The sequence below is a fragment of the Anas acuta genome, chromosome Z (genome assembly GCF_963932015.1).
Source record: "Anas acuta chromosome Z, bAnaAcu1.1, whole genome shotgun sequence".
Taxonomy (NCBI): Eukaryota; Metazoa; Chordata; class Aves; order Anseriformes; family Anatidae; genus Anas; species Anas acuta.
Genome location: NC_089017.1, coordinates 56,385,662 through 56,395,397, shown reverse-complemented (window position 1 = coordinate 56,395,397; position 9,736 = coordinate 56,385,662).

Sequence of the window (9,736 nt, the reverse complement as noted above, 5' to 3'; positions counted from 1 at the left end):
CATGCCAAAGATTAGCAATGTGCTAAGGACAGATTTTTGGAGGGTGATCTACTGGTTACAACTAACCTGGATAATACAGAGGTAAGTGTACCTCTCCAAAAGGTCATCTATTGAAAGTAATTATTTAGATGTCCATTTTTTAATAACAAAACATCTTGTTAGTACTAGCTTGATAATGGATTCCATGTTCTTGCTTTGTACACAGTTTTAACTCTTTGTTGCACACATCCATTAAGTGGTTTTCCACTGAGCAATCCATCACCAACATTAAAAGTTATCTCTTCGCTCTGGTTTTTGTTGTTGGTATTGTTAAATTTCTCAATGTTTGTAATTTCAGAGTTACTTTTTAAAGCAAGTTCTGGTGCATAATGGACTACCATTAGATGTCAGCTTGAGAAACACTATTGTGACCTTACATTGAAGAAGGCATTGAATGTCACTGGTTTATGAATGGCACAGTACCATCGTTGCATATTAAGTTTGCTCTCAATCAACCTACGTAGTTCAGGACACTGAGAAAGCTTTTGTGCGTTTATTTTTTAATGTTGTTTGACAATTGCAGGCTATTTTTTTCCTTCACTTGAATTCATACAGCTACTTAATGCCAACGTATTAGGGGTAATGGCTCCACTTCTAAAACAGTATTTAAACTTACTATACAGAGCAAAAGCTACATTGGCTATATCAGTATTTGTGGTAACAACAAAAATGATTTTTTTTTTATTTTTCAGATGAAAAAAAAAAACATTAAAAAACTGCTGGGAGTTTTTTGGGCTAGACTGAATCATGTGGCATACGTGACTGATTATGAGGGAAGTATGTCTTCTTTTCTGCAGACCCTATTGTTACATACCAATCTTACTTCTTGGTACTAGTATTCATAGTGTTAGTGAAACTAACATGCCTAAAATGAACCATTAGGTACAAACATGTCAATTTAATCCCCATCATTGTTACAGAATGACCTCATTGACTATATGGCATCCAGTCACTACATTTGGTCTAGTGTCATAAGACATACATTTCAAACTTGAGTTCTGCTTAATTCTAGCCTGAAGAATTCAGGGACAGAAGTAGGTCACAAAGCACACTAGCTCAGGCACGTTATGGCTGCATGCACTTTCCAAATATGTGCTATCCCTGACATCAGAAATTTAATAATGAAGCAATCAAAACCTGACAGGCTTTAAATATTTTAAAGCAGGCTGAAGATGTAATCGCTGGTGAGAATAGGACTCATGTATGTCTGTAGCAAAATGTCAAGACTGCAAATATTGCCTTTGCTTAATACCATGGCTCCTGGTCTCTGAAAGCTGTGTATAACTTGAAGTTATTCCATTTGTCGTTACTGCTGTGGAAGGGGCAAGGAATGAACACTGCACTGCCTGCATTTCAGAGAATTTCTTCACTGCGCACACTGTCAGCAGCAAGTTGTGTGCCTAGTCAGACCCTACTTTGTTACTGTTCATAGAATCATAGAATCATAGAATATCCTGAGTTGGAAGGGACCCTTAAGGATCATCAAGTCCAACTCTTGACACCGCACAGGTCTACCCAAGTTCAGACCATGTGACTAAGTGCACAGTCCAATCTCTTCTTAAATTCAGTCAGGCTCGGTGCAGTGACCACTTCCCTGGGGAGCCTGTTCCAGTGTGCAACCACCCTCTCTGTGAAGAACCCCCTCCTGATGTCCAGCCTAAACTTCCCCTGCCTCAGCTTAACTCCGTTCCCGCGGGTCCTGTCGCTGGTGTTAATGGAGAAAAGGTCTCCTGCCTCTCGACACCCCCTTACGAGGAAGTTGTAGACTGCGATGAGGTCTCCCCTCAGCCTCCTCTTCTCCAGGCTGAACAGGCCCAGTGCCCTCAGCCGTTCCTCGTACGTCTTCCCCTCCAGGCCTTTCACCATCTTCGTAGCCCTCCTCTGGACACTCTCCAACAGTTTCATGTCCTTTTTATACTGTGGTGCCCAGAACTGCACACAGTACTCGAGGTGAGGCTGCACCAGCGCAGAGTAGAGCGGGACAATCACCTCCCTCGACCTACTAGCGATGCCGTGCTTGATGCACCCCAGGACACGGTTGGCCCTCCTGGCTGCCAGGGCACACTGCTGGCTCATATTCAACTTGTTGTCTACCACGACCCCCAGATCCCTCTCTTCTAGGCTGTTCTCCAGCGTCTCATCGCCCAGTCTGTACGTGCAGCCAGGGTTTCCCCGTCCCAGGTGCAGGACCTGGCACTTGCTCTTATTGAACTTCATGCAGTTGGCGATCGCCCAGCTCTCCAACCTATCCAGATCCCTCTGCAAGGCCTTTCCACCCTCATTCGAGTCCACAACTCCTCCAAGTTTGGTGTCATCAGCAAACTTGCTCAAAATGCCTTCTATTCCTACATCCAGATCGTTTATAAAAATATTGAAGAATGTTAAGAATTAACATTCTTAACATTCTTAACATTCTGTTAAGAATGTCTGGGGAAGAAGAATAGTATCATTGCCCCTGCCCCAATAAAATAAAATGAAATAAAATCAAGGGCCCTATAAAATCATGAAATAGAAGTTCAAATTGGTTTTACTAGGGAGTAGTACACTTCACTTGTGATAAATCCAAGTGCCCCGAACAGAAGTGGCACACCAAGCGCAGATAAATGGTTTGAGCTGCATCAGTACTGCTGTGTTTCACTGAAAGGGTCATGTACAGATGTCAGTTCATTCAGACCAAGCTTAAGTGTTCAGTTTTGTCTAACCCAGTGTTACACTGCATAGTCAGTCATGCTAGGCATGCCTCTATAATAGGTGGACTAGTGAAGTCATTCAGGAGGTGTGTTTTCAGCTAGATGGGTGCAAGAGATCTGTAGTGGACTGCAGATAAAAATGTGGAACAAAAAGGGGATGCAGAGAGGTATTAATTGGTCCAGTGGACATGGAAAGGAAGGGGGCAAGCTAAGAAGGATTTTCTCCGAAATCTTTATAAACTAGGATTCAAAAAATATATTTTAAACTTAACTATGGGGTCTGGAAAAAAAGTGTTCAAAATGGAAATGTACTTCATGCTTGAGACTGAAGTACAGAGAGGTGTAAACCTGGTCTGTCGAACAGAGACCTTTCATCAGCATAGAGGGAGAAGAATGCCGTCCTTAATTCAGACCTGTAAAACTAGTATTACTTACCATGAAATTTCAGTTTTCAGAGTGAGCCATTTCATTCTTGGTGTACTCCACTTTGCAGTATGTATACTGCTTCCCCAAAAGGAGTGATTATTTTCAATACAGAGTCTACTTAGCATTTTCTGGAGGTGTTCTTCCTCATGCCTGTCCTGCAGAGACAGCAGCTACACAACTATCTTTATTAATCAGCAGAACCCTTGGTTCTGTTCATCTTGATGCTAGAAGCCCATAATCAATAGTGTGTATATCCTTAAGATGAAAGAAAAACATCCCCAAGATTTCTAAGGCCACAGTAGATGAATATGCTTCATCTGTTTAAGTGCTGCACAAGAGCAGCTGACAATCAGAGTTGCTTTGAAATAGTCCCCGACTTGTACTCTGTTCAGAGCTAAAAGTCTTGGATTACTTCACCTAGACCCATCCCTTGACCTACATGGGGTAAATAACAACACAGAGCAGAGTCCATATACAGTATTTTACAGAGGTACTGAGGAGTCTGTCAGGCACTACATTCCCAATCGATTGTATCCAAACCTTGTTTAGCTGGCAACAGTGGAACTGACAAAACTGAAATAGAGAAATGTGGATTTCTGCAGATCTCTCATTCCTTAGTAATTGCAAGGACTATGTCTCTAACTTACAGATCTTGGTTTTACACCCAGTCGTTCTCTGGCCTTGTTCTTGCCCTGTAGAACAGCTGACAGCTGTGTAAAGTCACAGCTGTGTAAACTCAGTTTTTCAGATAAAAAGGAACCATCAATCATCCGGATGTACGTGACACAATAACATAGTATTTGCACTGAACTCATAGCTTCCACTTAAGCTAGAGTATTTCTGTTGGTAAGACTTCCAAATAACCTAAAAAAGTGTCAAATAACCCATCGTTTTCATTCAACTGCTCAATTATAGTAGGAACAGAAAGATGCCAACCCCCTTTCATCATGCAATGGGATTAAAAAAGAGGCTTGTAGCCATCAGTTTTTCATCTACCTGCCTGCTCTTCCATATTACACATCTGCCATCACAGACCTTAGTAACAACCTAGGTAAGATGCACAAAGCCTGAATTCTCTTGATTGTATACCCAAGATGTCTTTCCCCCTCACCCCAAGCAGCATGTTATATTGCACAGAGAATGGTTAGCAGGGACCGAATTAGGCATAAGCTACCTTTATTCTTATTAAATGTAGCTCACTCAAAATCCTGTAATTTTCACCATCCCTACTGACTATTTGAATTGCTAGCAAGGAATTTTATCTTTCTGTGTATGAATCAAGACCTTGAAATGTATTTTTCTTTAGACACTTGAAAAATAAGGGACCAGCTAGTCAGTCCTGAAATTAGACCTTTATTTTTATTTTTACTTATTTAAATGCTTCTAACTATGTCAAAGTCTAGGATGGATAGAAGAGTGCAAGCCAAGCATACGTCTTTAACTACATGTTTGTGTATGTATTGGCAATCAACTCATCTAAGTCCCTTAATGGCCTCCAATCAGGAACAAAATGCATTAGTTAAGAAAAGGCTGGAATTAAACGAGTCTGCCATGCTTAAAAGTCATGATGAAATAAGCTTCCTTGTGAACTTACTGTAAATATCAGAGATTATGGAATTACATGGTGTCAGAACTAGATTTTGTGTAATTCATTTTAAAATGAGATATGGAAGAGAACAGAATTATACTGGTGACCTGTGTATCCTCCTCAGCTTTTTTCTACTTGGTGTTTATCTGAAACGTGGCTACTACCAAAATGAAACCACGTGGTTTCTCAGACCATTAGTTCTGATATGCTTTACCATTGCATAAGTGTCTCAACAGCTACTTTCTTTTTAAATGAAGTCATATTTCTAGTACAGCAAACAGACGGCTAACTTTTAGAAATAAATAACCAAGAAAAGAGTTCCACTCTGACAAGGTGCAATCAGGAGGAAATTTTATATAACACTGCAAGTAATAAGTTATGCATAGCAAGACTAAATTCAGAATTAGTATACTGTGAAGCAAAATACATTAGAATAGTTGAAGAAAGAATTACAGAGTTAGGATTAAAAACAGTAACGCATCTCAGGCAGAAGCAAGCAACAAAACTGAAGGAAAGAATTGTGGGCTGAGCTTGTTAAAGAGAAACAACATTCATAGGTGGGAAAACGTATCTGTTCTCAGAGGATGACAACTTACTTACTTGCAGAGAACTAGCACAAGCTTTATGCATCTTAAATCCCACTAGGAAGTAGGGCACATGAGATACTCAATTTGTATGTATCTCTTGAGCTTACGACTCTGGACGGTAGCACGTTTCAGTGAGTGAACAAGCTCCCCCTATACCTTCATGAATTCCTAATTGCAATTTCATGTCCACTCAAGAAAAGAATACTTTCACCACCATCAAAATTAGAAGAATCTCAAATATTGGTAGTGGCAGAAACTACTATTGATTTGTAAACCAGTAGCTACGAGGAAATTTCACAAGGAGTAGATTACTTGCAAAACTATGCTAAGGAGACATTATCCAGTCTTAGGAGTAAATAAAGAACACGTCTGGAAAACTGAAAATTGACAGCAGAAAACCTAGTTATTAAATACATACTTGATAATCATCTGGGCATCACAAATTCATTGACACCTACGTTACTGTTGTGAACTCTTAAGCTCTTCAGCACCACACCAAATTCCCTTGCACTTCCAATATGTAACCAAATACAACACATAACCATCTACCTTACCATTCAGACTAAAAACTCAACCTTAACTACATTAACATTCTCTAAGATACGCTTACAGGTACAATCTGTTATTCTGCATATAGTAATCTATGAAGCAGGAATGCCATTTCTATATGTGACTGGAAAATAAAGAACTGGGGACATCTCTTCTGGTTATTCTTAAAAGTGCAAAGGAGATGGCTGTGGTAGCAGAGAGTGAACACGTTTGGGTGATATGGTATTAAGGAAGTCCTCAGAGCTTTAAGCGCATGGAGGAAGTCATGCTGCACATTAACTGACACTTCACTTTTGATTCACAGCTTCATCCAAACCACACATCTCGCAGAGAACAAAGCTGTCAGACAGGTGGATGAGACCTTGCAAGGCATTGCAGTATTGTTAAGTTATGTTTAGGTGGAAGTCTAGGTAGGATTGTTAGCGACATTCAGGTTGTACTTACTATTTAATGGGAGGTCTGAGAAGACTTTTGGGAGGTATCTAGTAACAAAAGACTGCAAGAGCTTGTCTACCTAAACATTTTCCAGATCATGCCTACAAGTAGTACTGTCTTCATCAGGGAAGGGATATGTCCTCTCACCCTTCAAGCCTCTTCCAGAAATCAACTAATTGCAGTAAATTAATTTTGAAGGATTTAACGCATTTGACATTGCAAATTTAAGAATTGTTGCATACAACTTCACATATGGTAGAAAAATTCATTTCTTTTTTGAGATTTTGAAGAAGAACGATTTATTTTCTAGAAACACAGACTAATGCAATACTTCTTGTTAGTTGTTAGAATTTCCAGGATGATGGACTTACCTGGAACACAATATATGTAAATGCAGAGTGCTCAAGGCCATTAGGCAGAAGTTTAGAGTGAACAAGTTAGGGGTCCAAAACTTCAGTTTGCTTTTGCTGTCTCAAAAAGGGTGAAGAACAGTTCTGGAACTTGCCATATTGGCTTAAAAGTGCAAGTAATGGCTCGATCCAACCACTTCCCACCAGCACTAGCTGCTTTTCTCTTCTGCTGGCTTAGGCAGCACTTACCTGACCCTGCACGGAGCAAATTCAGCATACTAAAGCAGCACAAATCCTACTACTCCCCTCATCCAGCTCTACCAAATATGAGCTGAACTGGTCCACTAAAGGGTCAGATGAGTGCTGCTGCTCGCAGTCTCAAGTTTGAAGCAAAGTCCTGCTTCAAACAATATTCCAGTCTTGCCAGGAAATCCTGGCAAGGCTGCTGACTTTCAATTTTCAATCTGGCAACTCTGACAAGGAGTTTTAAGAATTATCTTTAAAGTTTCAAGGATAAATATTCTGATGGAGAACCGCACATGAAAAATAAAAGTAGATTAGTTCCCTTTTAAAGTCTGCAACATTTAGTCAGAAGAGCTTTCACAGAAATTTAGCAATAACCTTAACTGTGGCACACTGCAAGGAGCTAGATGAACACAGGTATTAAATAGTAAAAATATGCAGGGAGGTCATGTTTCCACAGCTCACATAAAGAGAACAAAACTCTGTTTAGTAAACTAATGCAAAGACAACTGCAGATCTGCGTACAAATCACAAAAGTTTTACCAAAATCTGTAGAAAGGCAGGCAGTGTATCCCCAAAGAACAGGAAAAGGAGCCTTGGCTTTCTTAGCTCCTTACTTTCCCTTGTTTTGCCTCAGCATAAGTAAGGTCTGTTGCCTGCTGCAGCAACTTCGTTTAAGTAAAACTAAGGAATAAATCTTTGGCAGCACAAACCAAATCTGGCAACCATTAATCTAGACATCACTAAGAAAATCCAAGATCGAATATACTTATTATAACTATTTCCCATTTTCCTGTTTTTATATTTCTGGAATCTGTGTTTATAGTTAAGCTTAGAATCCAACTTTGTATCCTAATCACTAACATGAATCAAACATCCTGGATGTCCTTAAATATTCTAAAAGGCTCTTAACAGCTATTAAGCATTTTAGATAAAGAATCGGAGACACGCACGTCTGGCACGGATTTCAAAGGATCACCTAAGCCCATCTCTGCACGCAGGCAATATGAAATATACTAAAGTCCATCCCTATGAGATGTTTCCTAAACCTCTTCTTAGAACTTCTATAATGGAAATTTAACAACTCCCATGGGAAGCATATTTCAGTGTTTCACTACCGTTATAGTTGGAAAGTTTATCTCATCTGTCTTTGCTACAAATATAGGCTTGTTTATGAGGGTATTAAGAGAAACTTCCCAATTATAATGATCATGAAGTACCTCCAAGACTATCTAAAGAAGCCACTACAATTTTCACAGACATTCTGGTGTTTGATATGCATATCATTATTTATAGTTTTCACCTCATGTTCTTCTGATTACCTCAGTTATAAAGCTGAAATCGGAATTTCTATATAGGGATTGAGTTTACCTTTAAATTCTTAGATCAAGAGGATGTAAAGCTGGTGCTAACTGACTATCCTGGATTACATGGTATATCTTCCTATTAGTAGTTAAAAGCCCAGCACAAAGGAGTATTACATAGTTTATGGTCTTCCATTTTAAACACAAGGATGGAGTTCTGCATTCTACTCCAACAGCAAATCCTAACTTCAAACAAACCACATAATCTTTGTCTCTACTTCCTCTTTAAAGAACAGTAATACTAATATTAAAAGTCTCATGAAGATACTATATGCAAAATATTATATAATAATACTAATAGGAGAAGCACTGTTTGTTAACAGATTCACCTGGTGGTGTAGAAATATAGTATGTCTTTAAGCAGATTTGTCAAGAGGCAAAGAACAAAATATCTTAATAAGATGCCACTTATTCCAGAAAGGTACTTTTGGTATTGGCTTTAAATTTAATCAGAATTGACTGCTGTCTGCTGATGGTATCTCAACTCTGTTCATACACAATGCAAATCTTATGACGAATTTTAGACAAAACTGGTTCATTTCAATATCAGATTTAAGTACAAAGCCACAGATATGATGTACTCTGCAACAGTGTTAAAGCTACCATAAAGGTAAACTTCTCTATTCTGGGGCTTCCTGATATTAGGGCATCTTGAATCCTGAATATGAACTATTTAGAATGCTAACTTTAGAATAGTCCAGCTGAGATACAACAAAACTGACATACCATTTCATGGTTTGTTCAGTCATGCACAGAATGGTTAATGTTTTTTTTATCTTGTGTTTCTACTTTAAACCAATTCTTATCTAAATTCCAACTATATATATATATATATTTAAAGCACAAATCTGTCTTTTCAGCATTGTTCTAGCACAAACCATATTTGCATCAAAAAGGCTTGAGGCAGCAAATGTCCTGGTTTGTGTTCAAAATTGTTTTTCCCCTACAATAGCAAATTTCTTGTCACGGGATTCTTGCTTTGTTTCCCTTTATAATTTTTTCTAAAAAACCAAACAAACAAACAAAAATGCATGAAGATTTCAAATAGAATTAAAATTTCATCTTATAGTCACTATTTCACATTCTACATTATATCCCCAATTTTTTAAAAAAATTGCTTTATAAATATTATTCTTATACATACAATATTATTTCAGGCTCGCAGTGATGAAAACAATTATCCTGTTTGGCTTCTGGAAATACCCTGCCTTTAGCCTTGTTATGCACCTGAGATGGGTGAAACTGTCTCAACTATAATTATATTACAGAAGACCTAGGGCCTGATCCTGCAGCTGTTAAGCATCCTACAACAGCTATTTGTCAGTGATAAAGAAGGACAAATACTGGAGGTACAAGGTCTTGCTGGATCAGGCCATAAATGTAAGTGCATTATACAACATATTATAAGGTGACATCTCAAAATAAAGTACTGTATTTTTATGTAATGCAGAAGTAACACACACAA